The following is a 23745-nucleotide window of genomic DNA, read 5'->3' on the forward strand; positions in this document are numbered from 1 at the left end:
GTGTTTAACAATGAAAGGGTTTCAATCCTGGTAAGGATCAATAAGTCAATTTAAAAGCTTGGATGCTGGGTAATGAAAGAATTGGATAACAAAGGAATCAACATTTCAGGGTTTCAAAGATTTGGGCTTTCAAAGCATAGGATGCAATGATTGAGTATACAAGTAATTCAGTTCAATGTTTGGGATTTTGTTTGCATGTATTTGTAGAGTAGTATCGTATGCTTGAAATTCGTGTTTGGGTACACAACAATCAATGGTCTAGAAAGAATAAGGTTCATGGCTCAAGAACAATAACTGGAATCAGGGTTTGGGTTTCAGTGCTTCAAAGTACTTGCAATATCAACCAGACTATCAAGTACTACAATATCTCGAGAAAGTTCAGAACACTTGCCTAGTATTAGCTTACTACACTGCACTCGCTTCCAATCACAACCGTTTTACTCCTCGACTATCTGTTTCCCTTTTCTACGCCTTGCCTCTTCTGCTCACATATCATAAACATCTATCAATAATCGACTCATAGAATTCTATTCAACACATACTTCTATCTATTTTTCGCGTTACCCAAATCCGATTAACGGATTGAAAGTTACGCAATAATCAGTAAATACTGAATATATAGACCGATAGTCAATTAACAAGTCACATATAGCACATAATACATCACGTAATCAATGATATATCATTTATAAAGAAGTCTCGGGTCATAAATAGGCTTTCTGGTATTTAAAATGATTTTTAAAACATTTTTCGGAATTAAAACGGATCGTTGAATCAATTTCGGGTTAATAAACAGGGTTCGGTTGACCAATTCTGGCTCCAAAATAATTTAAGAATAATTATCGAACCTTAGAAATAATTTAAAATAATATTTTAAAGCTCGAAACTATTTTTCGGAATTTTTAAATCATTTTTAAATAATTAAATCTAATTAAATAATTAATTAAAATCAATTAATAATTAATTAAATCAATTAATCAATTAATTTTTGAATTAATTGACCAATTAATCAATTAAAAATTAACTAAATTAATTAACTAATTAATTCAGATTTATTTGTGAATTAAAAATAATTTTCGGAATTAAAATAATAATTTTTAGAATTTTCAGAAATTAAAAATGAATTTTTATAATAAAAATAAATAGGAAATATGATTTTAAACATTTTATAAACAGGAATCCTAAATTTGCAAAGTCTGGAAACTTCAGGGACCTAACTGTATCGTCCCCAAAAGTTCAGGGACCAAACTGGAAATTTTACATCCCGTCGCCGGAAAACACAGAGGTGGCCGGAGAACACGTTCCCGGCGTCCTCACCCCACCAACACCTCCAGATCACATCTATACTTTACCAGGAACTCAACCAAGCCAACAAATCGTTCTAATCATCTCTGAGTTGGCCGGAATTTGACCGTGAAGTTTGCCAGTTTCCGGCGAACTTCGGAAATTTCAAAATACAACTCCCTTCTCTACAGACCTCGGTGATTCATGAAACTTATACGACTAGATTGCAAATTTCACAGAGAATACAATCCACTATACCACAACATCAATTTATTCCAGAATAAGAAACCCCCAAATTTCAATTAAGAACATTCATACGGGTTATAAACCCTAATTTTGAAATTCGAAAATCAAACTCAAATTTGAACATGTTATTGAACTCCAAATCAGACGTATAATATACCAAAATCATCAGGAAAACAAGCTCTACAACATGCAATCATCAAATCATACAAACAATCATCCGAACAAAAATTCATATTTTTCATAAAAATAATTCGAAAATATTTAAATTTTTAGAAATTAAACCTTTGATTCTGTGTTAGGGCGAAAACACGCGCTAATATTCACGCAAGTATACACGTTCGCAAGTAATATAGAATACTTTCTAGTTCGTTCCCTCAGAGACTCAGACTAATTTATTGTCTAATTAAACTCACTCACCAATGTATGATTACTTCTCAATGTTAAGATAATAATACTTAAAATTGTTGATCAAATATTAACTATAATTAACTACTTAATTAACCACTTAACTAACACTTCAAATTATCAATAATAAAACACTCATGAGATCACAACTTCATTATTACTTCCTTCTATAGCCATTGTTATTACCTTTAGCATGTGACAGTGATGATATTAATCGAATAACACAAAACTGATAAAAGCCAACTTTCATTGTACTAATACCATTCTACCAAACATCCATAATTAAGATAGAAGTTGAATAGTCATCAATTATGTTGAGTTCCTATATGTCTACAGAAATTGACAACACAACGATTTAAGCACAAGTTATTTCTTTTGATTACTTAGGGCAAATAAAACTGTTAGAGTTACCCACTAATCATGCACAACGTACATGAACCTATGCTAGCATGGCAAGTTCTAAATCTCAAGATCCACCGTCGCTTCACAAGAGATTAACACCCTATCTTATATGTTCGCGACGCACATAAGACGAATACGCACAACCAATACTAGATATCATGCAATCATCACACACTAAAGTATTAAACAATTAACTAAAGAATTCCATAATAAATCCATTGTAACCCCATGATCACGATTAGCCCATAATAGAACTTATCGCCATCATGGGTTCATATGAAATCATGACAAACAACACAAGAAAATAATAACTACACTAATTATATTAAAACAGAGTACGTCACAAGAGTAAATAAGTCAAAGCAAGAAAACTAGCATCCAACGTTACAACGAAACAAGAATCACAAGAATATATGCTTCCTCTTCGTTGCGGTGTGCTAAATCGGTCTTCTTCCTTATCTCCTTTGCTTCTTGCGTAAAACACAATCTAAAACATAATCTCCTTAATACTCCCTATGAAAACGTCTCAAATCTACCTATATAATAGTCCCATAAAACTCAGATTACATAGAAGTTGGAAGCCACACAGAAGTAGAAGTCTAAAATAATTCAGCTTTTTCCCCGACCTTGCGCGGCCGCTCAGCATTGCTGCGCGGGCGCGCAGGACCCTACTGGAAAAATTCCAAGCTTGCTCCGATTCTTCGCCGTATTCTGCCCATTCCTTTCCTCTCGCAATGGTGAACACATGCCAAGGCTTATTCTTGACGATTCCTCCCCCGAAATGCAACTATTACCCTGAAATGCATAAACACTAGAAAAACGCATCAAATACACAAAATACTTGATTTCAAGACACCAATTTAAGCCATTTTAAGACGTTCTAAGTGGTGTAAAATGCCACTTATCACACCCCCAAACTTAAATCGATGCTTGTCCTCAAGCGTCACAGACTCAAAAACAAATACAAATATGCATGAATGCAATCTATATGAAAATGCAACGACCCCCTTACTATAATTAACCAACCAAATTGTTACCTCTCAACGAATGCAGTTAGACAACTAAAGATCAATAAACTCATGCAAACGGACATACAACCAGAAACGTGGTGTGTGCAAATGCTTAACAGATATGCTTCGGAACTAGACCAATTACTATGACTAGACTATCTTCAAGGCAATCCTATGATTATACAAAGAATAAAAAATTCTAGGCACAAAGTGATATACAACACTACAAGAACTCTGGGGCTTACTACGGAATCGTGCTTTTTATTTACAACTCAAATGCTTATTTGACCGTGCAATGAGTGAGGTCCACAAAAGACTTATACAATGGTATCCATGTAACGAGCGTTAGGTTAGCGGATCCCAGACTCTAAAAGCCTTAGGTCACTAGGCACAAAGTCCCCTAAGAACTTAATAACTCGAATACCAAAGAGCCCACTCTTGATCAATTATGCAATTTTTTTTTTTTTATAACTTCTGAGCAAGTGCGTTTCGCTCCATCTTACTCAACCCTAGACTACTCGCAACATAAGCGAGCCGGCTACTAGCCATTTGACGCCTAGCCACAACTAGCAACAACTTCCATATTTTTTTCTCCAAAAATTTTTCTTTTTCATGTTTTTATCACTAAGAACCTATAATCGAATTCTAAGCATAATAAATAGATTGACCTTGAAAACAACCAAATCATAACAACAATCTAGCCCTTACGCCTTCTTTAAGACTTAGTGGACTTACAATTGTTTCTAGCATGCATATCAACCTACACAACTTAATATCACTTTAATGCTATCACTACACTCGCATCAATATCACAATTCAGTCGATAAATCATTGCGAAAGGGATCATAGTAAATGCATGAGCTACATGACATTCATAAAAAAAAAACTATATGGCATAAATTATGCAACTATATGAACTAAACTATCATGAATATGCAACTAAATGACACACACACAATATTCCTTAACTACCACCCTCAAACTAAAAATCTTCACTGTCCTCAGTGAAAGTAGTAGAAAGGAACACAGGGTATACCTACTCGGAGTCATCATCATCATCACCCTCAGTGGGTGGAGTATCAGGCGGCGGGTATGCAGAGTCCTCACCAAAAACTAGCCAGTGGATATCAGCTCCAAGGCCTCGAAAAGCAGTCCCTAATGCAAGGGTGAGCTCCTGAGCAAACCTGCTCTACGTCTCATACATGGCATCCATCCACCGTGAAAGCCTCCTATACTGGGCATCACCCATCCCAGCACCCTCCTGAGCTCTCGAAGAACCAGCCTCACCACGCCCTGGCCTAGCCATAGTAGCATCTCGTGCTGGACGTCCTCCTGGAAGACGATAACCTAGCCCATGCTCCTCAGGCTCACCACCGGTCCACTCCTGCATCCCATTCAGAGTGCCAAAATCTATCGGAGCTGCTGGCAACTGCAACTGCTCATGAGCCGGCCAGTTCACTCCTACTGCTCGGCATAGCTTCGTAACCGTGGATGCATAAGGGATGTTCATATGCTTTGCTCCCCTCAAAAACTTCAGAATTCCTTGGTAGATAAACTCACCAAGGTCCACATAGTACTCATCATGCAGAATTCCCCACAACAACTGTGCTCTCTCAACTGTGACCTCGTGTGCATGTGAAGAAGGCAAAATATTAGCACATATAAATGCATTCCATGCACGGGCATACCTGTTCATGGCGATCGCCGGAAAGTGACGATACTCATTATTGGCTGGACTGCGGTTCCAAACTGTGCCCGGTCGACAGAGAGTCGCACAAATCAAATCCAAGTCAAAATCCTCAGCAGTCTTTTCATTCCAGTTCTCCTCCTCGGGCTTCCTCTCTCGCTGTCCAATCACACGGCGAATCGCCGCAGGATGATAATCAACTGTTAGCCCACGGACTACAGAAAACCCATTCTTTTCAGCCTTCGCGTTCGCGTAGAACTCGCGAACAACGCTCATCGGTACTGCTTCGGGTGACTCACAAAAAGCTATCCACCCCTTCTCTGCAATCATGGGCAACAACTCACCATCCCTCCCTGATGGTAAAACCCCCTCTCTTTCAGAATCGGCTTCCCCAACAGCCTAGTGTACTCCTCCTCCGCAGCTCCGTCAGTTAACCGAGGTCTTGCAGCAGTACCCCTCGATGAATCAGCAGTAGGAACTGTGCTGCTGCTGTCAATAGTGCGTGCTCTCTTGGGTGCCATTGATTCGTGAATAAAAGTGTGTAAAAACTGATTTTTGATGTTTGTGAGAGGGTTTAAGTGTAGGAAGTTTTGTGAGAGATATGTAGGATGGGTGTATGTATATATAGGGTATGGATTAGATTAGGGTTTGGGAATTAAGGAATAAAATGATGGGGTAGTGGGAATAATTCGTGGGTTTATGGGCTACAACTGTTTTTGTGTTTTATTTATTTAATTTTTTTTTCTGAACTGTAAAAAAAAATTCTGGAACTCGACCCCTGCGCGGCCGCTCAGCATATCTGCGCGGGCGCGCAGCAAGCTGCGCGGGCGCGCAGAGGGTCTCTGGAATTTTTTTTTTCAGCCCCTGTTTTCTGATTTTTTTGTGTTTTTGGATAGGTTATTAACTTCTAAGGGTTCCTGTAACAAGAATTCATGGGTTGCCTCCCATGCAGCGCTTCTTTTTCGTCATTAGCTTGACGTTCCGTACCTTTCTCAAGTAGTCAACAAAATGGGACTAACCACCTCTCGGTTTGCCATGTCCCCATAGTAGTGCTTTAACCGCTGACCGTTAACCTTGAATGCTTGGTCCGAATCATTCTCAAAAATTTCCACCGCTCCATGTGGAAACACAGTTTTGACAATAAAAGGTCCAGACCATCTTGATTTCAACTTCCCAGGAAAAAGTCGGAGCCGAGAGTTGAATAATAGAACTTGTTGCCCTGACACAAATAACTTAGGATGTAGCTTCCTATCGTGCCACCTCTTCACCTTTTCCTTATACATTTTGTTATTCTCGTACGCTTGAAGTCGAAATTCATCAAGTTCATTAAGCTGAAGCATTCTTTTCTTACCAGCTGCATCTAAATCCAGGTTCAATTTCTTCAATGCCCAGTAGGCTTTATGCTCAAGCTCCGACGGTAGATGACATCCCTTACCGTACACCAACTGAAACGGTGACATCCCAAGTGGAGTTTTGTATGCTGTTCTGTAAGCCCAAACAGCTTCATCGAGCTTTAAAGACCAATCCTTCCTTGACGGACAAACAACCTTCTCTAGAATACGCTTTATCTCTCTGTTAGACACTTCCGCTTGACCATTTGTTTGCGGATGATAGGCAGTAGCTACTCGATGATTCACATTATAACGCTGCATCATAGAAGTGAACTTACGGTTGCAAAAATGCGATCCTTCATCACTTATGATTACCCGAGGCGTTCCAAATCTTGTGAAAATTTGCTTGTGAAGAAAATTTAGTACTACCTTTGCATCATTTGTCGGTAAAGCTTTAACTTCGACCCATTTTGAGACATAATCGACTGCCAGCAAGATGTACTGATTATTGCAAGACGAGATAAAAGGCCCCATGAAATCGATTCCCCACACATCAAAGACCTCGACTTCAAGCATCACATTTAATGGCATCTCATCCTTCCTTGACAAATTTCCCACTCTTTGGCAACGATCACACCTTAAAACAAATTGTTGAGCATCCTTGAACAAAGTAGGCCAGAAAAAACCTGCTTGCAGAATACGAGCTGCCGTCTTCTCACCTCCATAGTGTCCACCATAAACCGTGGAATGGCAATCTCGTAATATCCCCTCCGTCTCACAGAACGGGATACATCTCTTGATGATCTGGTCAGCTCCCTGTCTAAACAAATATGGTTCATCCCACATATACCACTTCACCTCATGCAGAAACTTCTTCTTTTGAGCGGATGTCAAATTAAGAGGCATTATATTGCTGACGAGATAGTTTACAATATCTGTAAACCATGGTTCTTCCTCCTGAACTGCAAACAACTGCTCATCCAGAAAAGATTCATTGATTAACGTCCTATCTTGTGAAGTAGAATCGGGATTCTCCAACCTTGAGAGATGGTCAGCTACTTGATTCTCAGTACCTTTTCTATCTTTGATCTCTAACTCAAATTCCTGAAGTAAAAGCACCCAACGAATGAGTCTCGGCTTCGAATCCTTCTTGGAAACCAGATAGCGAATAGCTGCATGATCAGTGAATACTGTTACTTTCGTACCAAGCAGATAAGATCGAAATTTCTCAAAACCAAAGACTATAGCCAAAAGCTCCTTCTCAGTAGTGGTGTAGTTCAATTGGGCACCATTTAAAGTCTTAGTCGCATAGTAGACCACATGGAAGAGATTTTTCTTGCGCTGTCCCAGAACTGCACCTACCGCATAATCACTTGCATCACACATCATCTCAAACGGTTCTGTCCAATCTGGTGCTGTAATAACTGGTGCAGTGATCAAACTCTTCTTGAGAGTCTCGAATGCTGCCAAACATTCATCATCAAATTTGAAAGGCACATCTTTCTCAAGCAAATTGCACAACGGCTTAGATATCTTTGAAAAGTCCTTGATGAATCGCCGATAAAAACCCGCATGACCAAGAAAACTACGGATTCCTTTCACAGAATTAGGTGGGGGAAGATTTTCAATGACTCCCACCTTGGCCTTGTCCACCTCCAGACCCTTGCTAGAGACCTTATGCCCAAGGATAATGCCTTCACGCACCATAAAATGACATTTCTCCCAATTGAGCACCAAATTAGTTTCCACGCATCTTTTGAGTACGGCGCGCAGATTATTCAAACATTCATCATATGAGTGTCCAAAGACGGAGAAGTCATCCATGAACACTTCGACGTTATTTCCAATCATGTCAGAGAATATAGCCATCATACATCTCTGAAAGGTGGCCGGGGCGCCACATAACCCAAACAAAACTCTGCGAAAAGCAAACGTGCCAAATGGACAAGTGAAGGTAGTCTTTTCCTGATCCTCTGGTGCAATACAAATCTGATTATACCCAGAATAACCATCCAGAAGACAAAAATACTCATGTCTCGCCAATCTGTCAAGCATTTGATCAATAAATGGAAGAGGAAAGTGATCCTTCCTTGTGGCTTTGTTCAATTTCCTATAATCCATGCATACTCTCCATCCTGTAACTGTTCGAGTAGGGATGAGCTCATTCTTTTCATTTGCGACCACAGTGATACCTCTTTTCTTAGGTACACATTGTACGGGGCTCACCCACGAGCTGTCAGAAATAGGATAAATGATGCCTGCATCTAGCCATTTCAGAATTTCTTTCTTCACCACCTCCTTCATGATGGGATTCAGTCTTCGCTGCTGTTCCACAGTTGGCTTACTACCTTCCTCTAGCAAAATTTTATGCATACAATATGAAGGACTTATCCCCTTGATGTGTGCTATGGTCCATCCTATAACCGATTTGAATTCTCTCAAAATCCTTAAGAGCTTGTCTTCCTCACTACCTGAAAGGTCAGCTGAAATAATAACAGGTAACGTAGATGAATCACCTAAAAAAGCATACCTCAAGTGTTCAGGTAATGGTTTGAGCTCCAAGGTAGGTGCTTCCTCTATTGATGGTTTGAGCTTCCCTTCAGCGTTCTTGAGGTCAGAAGTACCAAGAGATTCAAATGGTATGTCCAGCTTTCGCTTCCAGGGAGAAGCGTTCAGATATTGTAATTTCTCGTTGCTATCTTCATCATCACTGTCAAATTCCCCCACTAAGGCCTTTTCCAATGCATCAGACATTAGCATGTGCTCGAGTTCCGAAGTAACCGCAGAATCAATCACATCCACTTTTAAGCACTCCTCATCTTCTGTAGGGAATTTCATTGCCTTGAATACGTTGAAGGTCACATCCTGATCTTGGACCCGCATAGTAAGTTCCCCTTTTTGCACATCTATCAAGGTACGGCCAGTAGCCAAGAAAGGCCTCCCCAAGATTATGGGAATCTTCTTATCTTCCTCAAAATCCAGAATAACGAAATCTGCAGGAAAGAAGAGCTTATCCACCTTGACGAGCACATCCTCAACTATGCCCCTTGGGTAAGTAATAGAACGGTCAGCCAATTGTAGCGACATGTATGTGGGTTTTGGATCAGGCAGATCCAACTTTTTAAAGATCGACAAAGGCATTAGATTAATGCTTGCTCCCAAATCACAAAGGCACTTGTCAAAAGTTAGATTGCCAATGGTGCAAGGAATGGTGAAGCTTCCTGGATCTTTCAGTTTTGGCGGTAACTTTTGCTGCAGAACAGCGCTGCATTCTTCCGTGAGAGCAACGGTTTCAAGGTCATCCAGTTTCACCTTCCTTGAAAGAATAGTCTTCATGAACTTCGCATAACTAGGCATTTGTTCCAGAGCCTCAGCGAAAGGTATATTGATGTGAAGTTTCTTGAACACCTCCAGAAACTTCCCAAACTGTCTATCCAGCTTTTGTTGCTGCAATCTCTTAGGAAAAGGTGGTGGAGGATAGAGCTGTTTCTCCCCTGTATTAGCCTCAGGCAGAGTGTGTTCAACAGTAGTCTTCCTTGGTTCCGCCGCTTTCTCCTTTTGCTTAGATTCTTCATCTCTAACTTCAGCTTCGACTTCTTTTGCCTTTTCAGCATCAGCTACTTTTCCAGACCTTAAGGTAATAGCCTTGACTTGCTCTTTAGCTTCCTTCCTGCCTGGTACTTCCGTGTCACTGGGAAGAGTGCCAGGTTGACGATTGAGCACTGCATTGGCTAATTGACCGATTTGATTTTCCAAGGTCTTGATAGAAACCGCCTGACTCTTGCACAACAGCTTAAGTTCCTCAAAATCAGCACTAGTAGGTGCAGCTGCACTTCCCTGTTGAGGATATGATTGCCTTGTAGCATACTGCTGTGGTTGCTGGAATCCAGGTGGGTTAAACTGTTTACTCACTCCTTGCTGATATGTTGGCTGAATCGCATTCTGATTATTCCCCCAGCTGAAATTTGGATGATTTCTGTTATTAGGATGATAGGTCGCTGGCACAGGCTGTTGTTGTCGCTGATAATTATTCACATACTGAACAGATTCGTTGACAAGAGAACACTGATCCGTAGCATGAGAACCTGCACAAAGCTCACAAACCATAGCTATTTGATTAACTCCATACGTAGCCAGAGAATCGACCTTCATTGATAGCGCTTGGAGCTGGGCTGCAATAGCGGTGGCTGCATCAACTTCCAGAATACCTGCTACCTTGCCTGACGTCATCCTCTGAGTTGGGTTTTGATGCTCATTTGCAGCCATCGTCTCTATAAGATTATACGCCTCAGTATAGCTTTTAGCCCATAAGGCGCCTCCAGCTGCTGTATCGAGCATGGGCCGAGATTGGGCCCCCAAACCATTATAGAAACCAGTGATCACCATCCAATCCGGCATTCCATGATGTGGACATTTTCTCAACATTTCCTTGTAGCGTTCCCAAGCCTCGCACATAGATTCTGTAGGTTGCTGCGCAAACTGAGTAAGAGCACTCCTCATAGCAGCAGTCTTTGCCATTGGATAAAACTTCACCAGAAACTTTTGCGCTAGATCTTGCCACGTAGTGATGGACCCAGATGGTTCCGAATGTAACCATTCTTTAGCCTTATCCCTCAGTGAGAATGGGAAAAGCCTCAACTTGATAGCCTCATCAGTCACGCCATTATACTTAAAAGTGCTGCAGATCTCGACAAAATTTCTTATGTGCATGTTGGGGTCTTCAGTTGCCGCTCCTCCAAAAGAAACAGAATTCTGCACCATCTGAATAGTGCCCGGCTTGATTTCAAAGGTGTTAGCTTGAATAGCCGGATGAAGGATGCTTGACTGAATATCATCAATTTTAGGCCGAGAAAAATCCATAAGAGCTGGATCAGCTTGAACAATACGATCTCCCATGTTTACTGGTTCTTTCTGCTCAGCTCCTGAATCCGAATCCTCAAAATCTAACTTCTCCGGAATATCAAGAACTTCGTCTGTCTCCTCAGCTGTATCTAAAGTCCTCTTGCGAGCATGAGAACGAGTTTGCATAAACGCTTGCTAAAGTACCTGAAACACAACCGAAAAGAGTAAGTAACTATTACGTCCTAAACACTGAGTCCTAATGACCAATGATGGTAAGCACATAAAATAAACAAATACGCCGAGTCCCCGGCAGCGGCGCCAAAAACTTGTTAGGGCGAAAACACGCGCTAATATTCACGCAAGTATACGCGTTCGCAAGTAATATAGAATACTTTCTAGTTCGTTCCCTCAGAGACTCAGACTAATTTATTGTCTAATTAAACTCACTCACCAATGTATGATTACTTCTCAATGTTAAGATAATAATACTTAAAATTGTTGATCAAATATTAACTATAATTAACTACTTAATTAACCACTTAACTAACACTTCAAATTATCAATAATAAAACACTCATGAGATCACAACTTCATTATTACTTCCTTCTATAGCCATTGTTATTACCTTTAGCATGTGACAGTGATGATATTAATCGAATAACACAAAACTGATAAAAGCCAACTTTCATTGTACTAATACCATTTTACCAAACATCCACAATTAAGATAGAAGTTGAATAGTCATCAATTATGTTGAGTTCCTATATGTCTACAGAAATTGACAACACAACGATTTAAGCACAAGTTATTTCTTTTGATTACATAGGGCAAAAAAAAACTGTTAAAGTTACCCACTAATCATGCACAACGTACATGAACCTATGCTAGCATGGCAAGTTCTAAATCTCAAGATCCACCGTCGCTTCACAAGAGATTAACACCCTATCTTATATGTTCGCGATGCACATAAGACGAATACGCACAACCAATACTAGATATCATGCAATCATCACACACTAAAGTATTAAACAATTAACTAAAGAATTCCATAATAAATCCGTTGTAACCCCATGATCACGATTAGCCCATAATAGAACTTATCGCCATCATGGGTTCATATGAAATCATGACAAACAACACAAGAAAATAATAACTACACTAATTATATTAAAATAAAGTACGTCACAAGAGTAAATAAGTCAAAGCAAGAAAACTAGCATCCAACGTTACAACGAAACAAGAATCACAAGAATATATGCTTCCTCTTCGTTGCGGTGTGCTAAATCGGTCTTCTTCCTTATCTCCTTTACTTCTTGCATAAAACACAATCTAAAACATAATCTCCTTAATACTCCCTATGAAAACGTCTCAAATCTACCTATATAATAGTCCCATAAAACTCAGATTACATAGAAGTTGGAAGCCACACAGAAGTAGAAGTCTAAAATAATTCAGCTTTTTCCCCAACCTTGCGCGGCCGCTCAGCATATCTGCGCGGGCGCGCAGGCTGCTGCGCGGCCGCTCAGCATTGCTGCGCGGGCGCGCAGGACCCTACTGGAAAAATTCCAAGCTTGCTCCGATTCTTCGCCGTAATCTGCCCATTCCTTTCCTCTCGCAATGGTGAACACATGCCAAGGCTTATTCTTGACGATTCCTCCCCCGAAATGCAACTATTACCCTGAAATGCATACACTAGAAAAACGCATCAAATACACAAAATACTTGATTTCAAGACACCAATTTAAGCCATTTTAAGACGTTCTAAGTGGTGTAAAATGCCACTTATCATTCTGCAGGTGTATGGATTACAGATTCTGATAGAGCTTCTCAAGACCTTCAAATCCAGTACTCGAGCTTTTCAAACAAAGATCAATAACACCTTCAAAAGTTGGTTTGATTCTTGAAACAGTTTATGAATATAGGATTTTTCTCTATAAAATTATATATTTATCTGTCTGCAAATGATTTTGATAAGAAATAAAATACGGTAAAAGGCTATTTATATTTACGGAAAATTAGTATCCCGTTGGATCATTCCAGATATAAAACGGTACGTTTATTTGTAAAAACTGATCCAAACGGTATCGGTTTTCGGGATAATTATCCAAATCAGTACAATTTGTACTTCGGTCCTGGTCTCAGCGCCTAGTTACACGTACTACGAAGTGATAATTAGGATAGTTTAATAAAAAGCTCCCGTTTATCGAAAATACGGGTTTTATTGATTTACCTAAACGAATATTGTATCGAAAATGTTGCGCGGGACCCGCGCAGAACAAACCGTACACCGGATCGAAAAAGTCGAAACATGGAATATGCTCGGAATATTACAATTAGGTTAGGAAGGAGTTCTCGGAAGAGTTTCGGGTTCCAAAAACGTAACAACGGGTGACGTCGGTTGGTTCCCGTTTTTATAAAATAGATTTTAATTACCCGGAAAAAGATTTTATAAATTTCATATGATCCTTATAATTCCATAAATCAACATAAAAATAATTAGGAAGATATGACAATCGTCTATATTTTATTTTGGACATATAAAAATTAAAATACTCAATTAATATTACTTTTAAATATCCAAGTACAGATAACGCTTAACAATTAACTCACAGAATAGATACTGAACACACATAATAATTATTTAATAGCAAGAATAATTACACGATATATCCCGGATATTACATCCTTCCCCCCTTAAAAAGATTCTGTCCTCAGAATCTCCTAAGAAAACAAATGAGGGTACTTTTCTCTTATATCACTTTTTAACTCCCAGGTTGACTCTTCAACCTTTGGGTTTCTCCACAATACTCTTACTAACTTTACCACTTTATTTCTCAATACTTTCTCTCTTTCCTCTAGAATCTCTATCGGACTCTCTACATATGATAAATCTGCCTGAAGCTCTATTGGCTCATATTCTATTACATGTCTGGAGTCTGGCTATATTTCTTGAGCATAAATACGTGAAAAACATTGTGAATGTGCTCCATGTGCGGAGGTAATGCCAATTCGTAAGCTACTTTGCCAACGCGCTTTAGGATTTCAAAAGGTCCGACATATCTTGGGCTTAGCTTCCCTTTCTTCCCAAACCTCGTTAGTCCTTTCCACGGTGATACTTTCAATAATACCAAGCTTCCTTCTTCAAATTCCATGTCTTTCCTTGACTGGTCTGCATATTTCCTCTGATGATCTTGTGCGGCTATTAATCTTTTCTAGATAAGTTCAACAACTTCCTTTGTCCGCTGTACCAGTTCAGGTCCAAGTATCTTGCGTTCTCCTACTTCATCCCAATATACTGGAGATCTACATTTACGTCCATAAAGGGCTTCATAGGGTGGCATTCCAATGCTGGCATGATAACTGTTGTTGTAAGCAAACTCTACCAGAGGTAAATGTTCGTCCCAACTTCCTTTGAAATCAATAGCATAAACACGTAACATGTCCTCGATTGTCTGGATAGTTCTTTCACTTTGGCCATCCGTCTGAGGGTGATAAGCTGTACTCATATTCAGTCTTGTTCCCAAACATTCTTGAAAACTCTTCCAAAATCTTGAATTAAATCTTGGATCTCGATCAGATATAATAGACACAGGAACTCCATGACGAACTACGATCTCTTTCAAGTACATATGGACTAACGTGTCGAGCGAAAATCTTTCATTTATAGGCAGAAAATGAGCTGACTTGGTAATGGCATCATGATTAGCCCTTGTCCTTGGTAATCCAACTATGAAATCCATGGTAATATGTTCCCACTTCCACTCTGGAATCTCCAATGGCTGTAGCAATCCGCTTGGTCTCTGATGCTCTGCTTTAACTCTCTGACAGATATAGCATTTGCTAACCCATTCCGCAATTTCCCTCTTCATGTCTGGCCACCAATAATTCTTCTTTAAATCTCTATACATCTTGGTACTCCCTGGATGGATGGAATATCTTGAACTATGTGCTTCTTGTAAAATTTCATTCTTTAACTCCATCACCGGTGGAATCCAAATTCTAGATGAAAACCTCAGAATGCCTTTGATCATCCTTCTGCGTGCATAATTCTTCACCTACCAAACGATTTATATCTTGATCCATTACATCTTCCTGACATTTCTTTATTTTCTCCAATAACTCCGGTTGGAAAATCATACTGTACACTTTTGCTTCCTCAGGCTTGCAAATTCTAATCTCCAATTCCAATTTCTGAAATTCTTTATATATCTCTTCAGGTACGGATAACACATTTAACCTTTCCTTTTGACTTAACGCGTCTGCTACAACATTCGCCTTACCGGGATGATAATTAATCGAGCAATCATAATCCTTGATCAATTCTAACCATCTCCTTTGCCTCATATTAAGTTCCTTTTGTGTGAATATATACTTTAAGCTTTTATAATCCGTGAAAATCTCGCACTTTTCTCCATACAAATAATGTCTCCAAATCTTCAAAGCGAAAACTATAGCTGCTAGCTCCAAGTCATGAGTAGGATACTTTTGTTCGTGCGGTTTCAATTGCCTTGACACATACGCAATGACCTTGTCGTGCTGCATAAGAATACATCCTAATCCTTTGTAAGAAGCATCGCTATAAATTACGAAATTCCCTTGATCGTCTGGAAGTGAAAAAACAGGTGCCGTGATTAATCTCCGCTTCAACTCTTGAAAACTTTCTTCGCACTTGTCGTTCCATATAAACTTTTCATTCTTTCGTGTAAGCTTTGTCAATGGTGTTGCAATCCTTGAGAAATTCTGAACGAATCGTCGATAATATCCTGCCAATCCCAAGAAACTTCTTACCTCAGTGGGTGTTCTCGGTCTCTCCCAATTCGTAATTGCCTCGATCTTTTCCGGGTCCACTTTGATCCCTTCGTTACTGACTATGTGTCCTAAGAATTGAACTTCCTGTAGCCAAAACTCACACTTCGAGAATTTAGCATATAACTTCTTTTTCCTTAAAATCTCCAAAGCCGTTCTCACATGTTCCGCATGATCCTCTTCTGTCTTTGAATAGATTAAAATATCGTCTATAAACACAATAATAAACTTATCCAAATACTCCTTGAAAATTCTGTTCATCAGGTCCATAAACGCTGTCGGGGCATTGGTCAATCCAAAAGACATCACTAAAAACTCGTAATGTCCGTACCTTGTTCTGAAAGCTGTCTTTGGTATATCTTCTGGCTTGATTTTCAGTTGACGATATCCCGATCTTAAATCAATTTTGGATAAGTACTTGGCTCCCTTCAACTGGTCAAATAGATCATCGATTCTGGGTAACAGATACTTGTTCTTGATTGTCAGCTTGTTGAGCTCCCTATAGTCGATACATAGTCTCATGCTTCCATCTTTCTTCTTGACAAATAATACCGGTGCTCCTCACGGGGATACACTGGGTCTGATTACTCCTTTCTCTAACAACTCTTGTAACTGCTTCCCTAGCTCTTTCATCTCAACATGCGCCATTCTGTACGGGGCCTTGGATACTGGTTCTGTTCCAGGTGTTAAGTCGATCGCAAATTCAATTTCTCTATCTGGAGGAAGTCCTGGTAACTCGTCGGGAAATATGTCTGAAAATTCATTCACTACTGGAATATCTTCAAGTTTTGCTGGCTCCTGACTCTTGTCAATCACGTAGGCTATAAAATGCTCGCATCCTTGCCGTAATAACTTCTTAGCTTGAATCATCGTTAAGAACTTCTTTACTTATTTCTGACCTTTGAATGTTACTATCTTTTCATCAGGCGTCTTCACTATTACCTTCTTATTTCGACAATCTATCTGGGCATCGTGCTTAGATAACCAATCTATCCCTAATATAACGTCAAATTCTCCTAACTTAAATGGTATCAAATCTACACAAAACTTACTACCAGAAATCTCAACCTCACAATTCCCACAAACTTGATTCACAGTTACACGTTCTTGATTTGCTAATTCCACAGTCATTATTTCATTTAAATACCCAACTGGACAATTTAACTTACTAACAAAATCTTGTGAAACAAACGATCGAGTTGCTCCCGAATCTATTAACACTTTGGCACTTAAAGAATTCACATTAAGCGTACCTGCCACGACATCCTCATCCTGGATAGCATCCCTCACTGACATGTCGAAAACTCTAGCCCTTGGAGTCTCATTTACTACGGGGGTAGATCCCATGATCCTCAAGGCATTACTGACTGGGGCTGATGTCTTGCAATCCCTGGCCATATGTCCTGGTTTTCCACATTTGAAGCACGTAAATCCAATGGCTGGAACCTTAACTGCTGGATTCCGGATAGGCTGATCCTTATTTGCTGGCTCTCTAGCTGGCTGATTTCGGCACTCCCTCGAATAATGCCCTTTCTGGTTGCATTTGAAACATACCACATTCAACTTGTTACAAACTCCTCCATGCTTCTTTCCACATACTTGACAATCTGGAAAAATTAATCTCAACTGATTCGGCTGATTCACATTAGCTGGACGGTTGCCCCGGCCTCCGTCTCCTGCATTTTGTCTCCTGAAATTAAAATTTCTCCCTGGCTGGAACTTGCCCTTCTTAAAGTTTGGAAACTTCCCTAGTTGTGACTGACCTTCACTTCCCTCAATTTTCCTTTTCTTGCTTTCCTTTTCCTTCTGGAACATCTCACTCTCTGTCTCTGCGATCATAGCCTTCTGTACTACTCCTGCATAGGTATCCAATTCAAAAATGGCTACCTTCCCTCTGATCCATGGTTTCAAACCTTGCTGGAATCTTTTAGCTTTCTTCCTATCAGTATCCACATACGACGGTACATACCTTGACAATTCCTCAAACTTACCCTCATAATCTGTTACCGACATGTTCCCTTGCTTTAATTCTAAAAACTTCAGCTCCATTTGATCCTGAACAAACTAAGGAAAATACTTTTCTAAAAACAATTCCTTAAACCTTTCCCAAGTAATAACATCTGTGCCTTCCAATGTCTTCACCATTTCCCACCAATAGGTGGCCTCATTCTTCAGATAGTAACTTGCAAACTCAACCTTCTGTTCTTCCTTTACTTTCACTAAGGCAAATGCCTTCTCTATTTCCTTTAACCAAACATTTACTTCAATTGGTTCTAAGGAACCCTTGAATTCTGGTGGGTTTACTTCCTGAAAAGTTTTAAAAGTTACCTGGGGATTAGTCTGTCTTTGTTGTTGTTGTTTCAGGTGAACCGTTTGTTGGGCCAAAATTTGAAGAATCTGGGCTATTGCTGGGTCCATGGGTCCTGGGTTCACATTCGAGTTTGTATCATCTTGGTTGTTATTGTTGGTTTCTTCATTTTGGGTGTTGGTGCGGGTATTTCTTCTAGGAGGAATTTTCTGTAAAGAATCAATCAATTTATTTAGCTTTTGAATCAAACCTTTGCATAAAGGAAAAGTTTTGTAAAATAGGAATATCTCTTTTTGAAAACAGTTGTAACTAAGTAAATTGCATGCTTCTTTACAGAATATAAATAGTTATGGAAAACAGGGTACATGGTATCACAGGGTATAACTGGTGCAATAAATAAGGTAAGGTAAAACAGGTGCAATAAAGTAAATGACAGTGCTCGAAAGGAAAAAGTTACTGATATATATATAGATTAAAAGTTTTAGGTAGTACAAGCGTAAAGACGCTTCGGAAGTAAAAGAAAAAAGGGTACAACAACCTACTCACTAGTCAGCATTGCTAGTCTATAAATACAACTCAAAAGTCTACTGATACACACTACACACTACTGTACATACTATATAACCACAACAACACTGCTCAGAATCTCCATCTCTGAATCTCTGACTCTGCTCCAAGGAAACTCTGGTCCTGCCAGCCTCTCAAAGTCCTCCATCACCTCAGTAGCCCAGCCCATCAGTGCATCAGGGCCTCTGCCAGGTAGTGTAGCTCCATGTAGCCTAGCCTCATGAACCCTCCGTGTCACATGAATCTCCTCTCGAAGCTCCCTCACACCATGATCAACATCTGTAGTCCTGATGATATGCTGTAGCTCTCTCATCTAAGCCAACAAGGAATCACGCTCCAATAGAAGAGCCTCATACCGGTAATAAGGAACTGGGGGCAATGTAGACTGGAATGGGGCACTCGCAACTGAATGCCCAGTGGAATCTGAATCAATAGGCGGGGGTCCTCTAATAGGTGGCCTCATGCCTGGGGGTGGAATAGCCTGCAGTGGTATGGGCTGCAATATAGGTGGAGGTAATATAGCCAATACTGGTGGAACAATAGGACGTGGATCTGAAGACGGCACTCCAACTGAAGGCTCTGAATGATCACCTGATACGGGAATAAAAGAGTCGGCCATCGCTGCTATCTGAAATCATATCGCAATATAAGAATCTCGTACCATAACGCGAATTACACTAATACCTGATAAACCGAAGCACTCAACCTCTCGACATTCTATCTTTCTATTCCTTACTTCTAATCCTAATCCTCTACCCATTCCGTAAACCTAGGCTTGTGTCAGTGACTTATAACCTGTAGCTCTGATACCAAACCTGTGGCACCCTCCAAACCCGGGTCAGAAGTTTGGGGTCCACACACACCTTATTTAAAACCTGCTTATAACAATATTAAAGATAATAATAATATGCAATGACCCTATTTACTAACTACCACGGATCGCAACAGGTTAAAGTATGCACACAAGCCAAGCACACTAATATATTACAAACCGTTCAAACCCCAACTATTCCAAACTCAAACTGAGCATTAAACATTATTACAACCTTTTACAGACTTAAATTATTCCAAAAGAAGCCTACTAGCTCAGTTTCCTCAACCTGAACCCCTAGCTCTCGCGCTGGACTGGGGATCCTCTTTACCAACTGGTTTCTTTTTAAAAGCTTGGATGCTGGGTAATGAAAGAATTGGATAACAAAGGAATCAACATTTCAGGATTTCAAAGATTTGGGCTTTCAAAGCATAGGATGCAATGATTGAGTATACAAGTAATTCAGTTCAATGTTTGGGATTTTGTTTGCATGTATTTGTAGAGTAGTATCGTATGCTTGAAATTCGTGTTTGGGTACACAACAATCAATGGTCTAGAAAGAATAAGGTTCATGGCTCAAGAACAATAAATGGAATCAGGGTTTGGGTTTCAGTGCTTCAAAGTACTTGCAATATCAACCAGACTATCAAGTACTACAATATCTCGAGAAAGTTCAGAACATTTGCCTTGTATTAGCTTACTACACTACACTCGCTTCCAATCACAACCGTTTTACTCCTCGACTATCTGTTTCCCTTTTCTACGCCTTGCCTCTTCTGCTCACATATCATAAGCATCTATCAATAATCAACTCATAGAATTCTATTCAACACATACTTCTATCTACCCTTCGCGTTACCCAAATCCGATTAACGGATTGAAAGTTACGCAATAATCAGTAAACACTGAATATATAGACCGATAGTCAATTAACAAGTCACATATAGCACATAATACATCACGTAATCAATGATATATCATTTATAAAGAAGTCTCGGGTCATAAATAGGCTTTCTGGTATTTAAAATGATTTTTAAAATATTTTTCGGAATTAAAATGGATCGTTGAATCAATTTCGGGTTAATAAACAGGGTTCGGTTGGCCAATTCTGGCTCCGAAATAATTTTAGAATAATTATCGAGCCTTGGAAATAATTTAAAATAATATTTTAAGGCTCGAGACTATTTTTTGGAATTTTTAAATCATTTTTAAATAATTAAATCTAATTAAATAATTAATTAAAATCAATTAATAATTAATTAAATCAATTAATCAATTAATCAATTAATTTTTGAATTAATTGACCAATTAATCAATTAAAAATTAACTAAAATTAATTAACTAATTAATTCAGATTTATTTGTGAATTAAAAATAATTTTCGGAATTAAAATAATAATTTTTAGAATTTTCAGAAATTAAAAATGATTTTTTATAATAAAAATAAATACGAAATATGATTTTTAAACATTATATAAACAGGAATCCTAAATTTGCAAAGTCTGGAAAACACAGAGGTGGCCGGAGAACACGTTCCCGGCGTCCTCACCCCACCAACACCTCCAGATCACATCTATACTTTACCAGGAACACAACCAAGCCAACAAATCGTTCTAATCATCTCTGAGTTGGCCGGAATTTGGCCGTGAAGTTTGCCAGTTTCCGGCGAACTTCGGAAATATTCAAAATACAACTCCCTTCTCTACAGACCTCAGTGATTCATGAAACTTATACGACTAGATTGCAAATTTCACAGAGAATACAATCCACTATACCACAACATCAATTTATTCTAGAATAAGAAACCCCCAAATTTCAATTAAGAACATTCATACGGGTTATAAACCCTAATTTTGAAATTCGAAAATCAAACTCAAATTTGAACATGTTATTGAACTCCAAATCAGACGTATAATATACCAAAATCATCAGGAAAACAAGCTCTACAACATGCAATCATCAAATCATACAAACAATCATCCGAACAAAAATTCATATTTTTCATAAAAATAATTCGAAAATAATTAAATTTTTAGAAATTAAACCTTTGATTTTGCAGGTGTATGGATTACAGATTCTGATAGAGCTTCTCAAGACCTTCAAATCCAGTACTCGAGCTTTTCAAACAAAGATCAATGACACCTTCAAAAGTTGGTTTGATTCTTGAAACAGTTTATGAATATAGGATTTTTCTCTGTAAAATTATATATTTATCTGTCTGCAAATGATTTTGGTACGAAATAAAATACGGTAAAAGGCTATTTATATTTACGGAAATTAGTATCCCGTTGGATCATTCCGGATATAAAATGGTACGCTTATTTGTAAAAACTGATCCAAACGATATCGGTTTTCGGGATATTTATCCAAATCAGTATAATTTTTACTGCGGTCTTGGTCTCAGCGCCTAGTTACACATACTACGAAGTGATAATTAGGATAGTTTAATAAAAAGCTCCCGTTTATCAAAAATACGGGTTTTATTGATTTACCTAAACGAATATTGTATCGAAAATGTTGCGCCGGGACCCGCGCAGAACAAACCGTACGCCGGATCGAAAAAGTCAAAACATGGAATATGCTCGGAATATTACAATTAGATTAGGAAGGAGTTCTCGGAAGAGTTTCGGGTTCCAAAAACGTAACAACGGGTGACGTCGGTTGGTTCCCGTTTTTATAAAATAGATTTTAATTACCCGAAAAAAGATTTTATAAATTTTATATGATCCTTATAATTCCTTAAATCAACATAAAAATAATTAGGAAGATATGACAATCATCTATATTTTATTTTGGACATATAAAAATTAAAATACTCAATTAATATTACTTTTAAATATCCAAGTACAGATAACGCTTAACAATTAACTCACAGAATAGATACTGAACACCCATAATAATTATTTAATAGCAAGAATAATTACACGATATATCCCGGATATTACATTGGGTCTTATTATCACAACAGAAACTATAAATAAGCTGACAGAATCTAGCAAAATAAACAGTAGATCTATCTTCATTTATTTTGTCCCCAATAAAACCTAAAATAGCACGTGCATAGTCCAAATCAGTTCGATTTGTAAGAGCATTTCCGATTTGTTGGATGAATATGGGAATTGCATCAAAATTGGAACATTTGTTTGCAAAAGCTTTAGTTATGCAATCAAAGAAGAAACTCCATTCCCTCCTTATGAAAGATCTCTTCAACTGGCCCAGCTTTGCCAATGTTCTTTCATATCCCAGGCTGGCCATCATGTTTTGAAGAACTGGTTCATCAACAGTAGAATAGACACAGTTCTCAGGTAGCTGCAGTGCTTGTCGAACCGTAGACAACGTCACAATATACTCATCCTCCCCAAATGAAAAAATAATACTTGGGGACTCTTGAGCACCACCATCATCATACACACCGCTTCTCCAGAACTCCAGTACTTGAGTACCAGAAACTGCTTCGGGTTCAGTCAGAGCATACCCAATATCAGAACTGGCAAGAAAGTCCTGAATGAAGTGAAGTTCAGAGGGTGCTTCTGACTTGCTAAGAATAACAGATAAGTTATTAGGAACAAACGTTGCTCCATCAAAGATTATGTCCTTGGGTGCCATGAGAATTCGTGAGAAAGAAAATTGCCTGTAAGGTGTTTGAGAAAATGTCTGTATGAAAAATCGTCAGTAGATGAGAGAGTATAGAAGTAAAGAGAGAGAGATAAAATATACACGGTAGAAAAAGTAACCATTGAGACACCTGTCAGACATGCAGCAGTAAAAGATATTTAATGGGCACGGGTTTTCAGTAATCATTACTTATTACATGCAGTTTTTCAAGGCAAAATCGTTCCACTTACCAAGTAATCCCATTAATCAAGGTAGTTCAGTTTTATTTTAAAATTTAAAACTGTTCCCACTTAATAAATTTGTATCACTGCATGACCAATATTCTGTAAAAATAACCGATGAGAGAATGACCATTAATAAACCAAGTAAACAAAAACTTCCACGTTAGAATCAGAACTTGATTTGTATCAGAGCTAAAAAGGTCATCAGAAT

General features: G+C 38.7%; 1 non-coding gene across 1 annotated transcript; it reads left to right on the forward strand.

Moving 5' to 3' along the window:
• The first annotated feature begins 10761 nt into the window (after positions 1–10761).
• Positions 10762–10868, forward strand: LOC141679493 (small nucleolar RNA R71). The gene has a single exon (XR_012558113.1). It is a non-coding gene; the product is annotated as a small nucleolar RNA R71 (small nucleolar RNA).
• Positions 10869–23745: the final 12877 nt, after the last annotated feature.

This window comes from Apium graveolens, chromosome 1 (genome assembly GCF_009905375.1).
Source record: "Apium graveolens cultivar Ventura chromosome 1, ASM990537v1, whole genome shotgun sequence".
NCBI classification, from domain to species: domain Eukaryota; kingdom Viridiplantae; phylum Streptophyta; class Magnoliopsida; order Apiales; family Apiaceae; genus Apium; species Apium graveolens.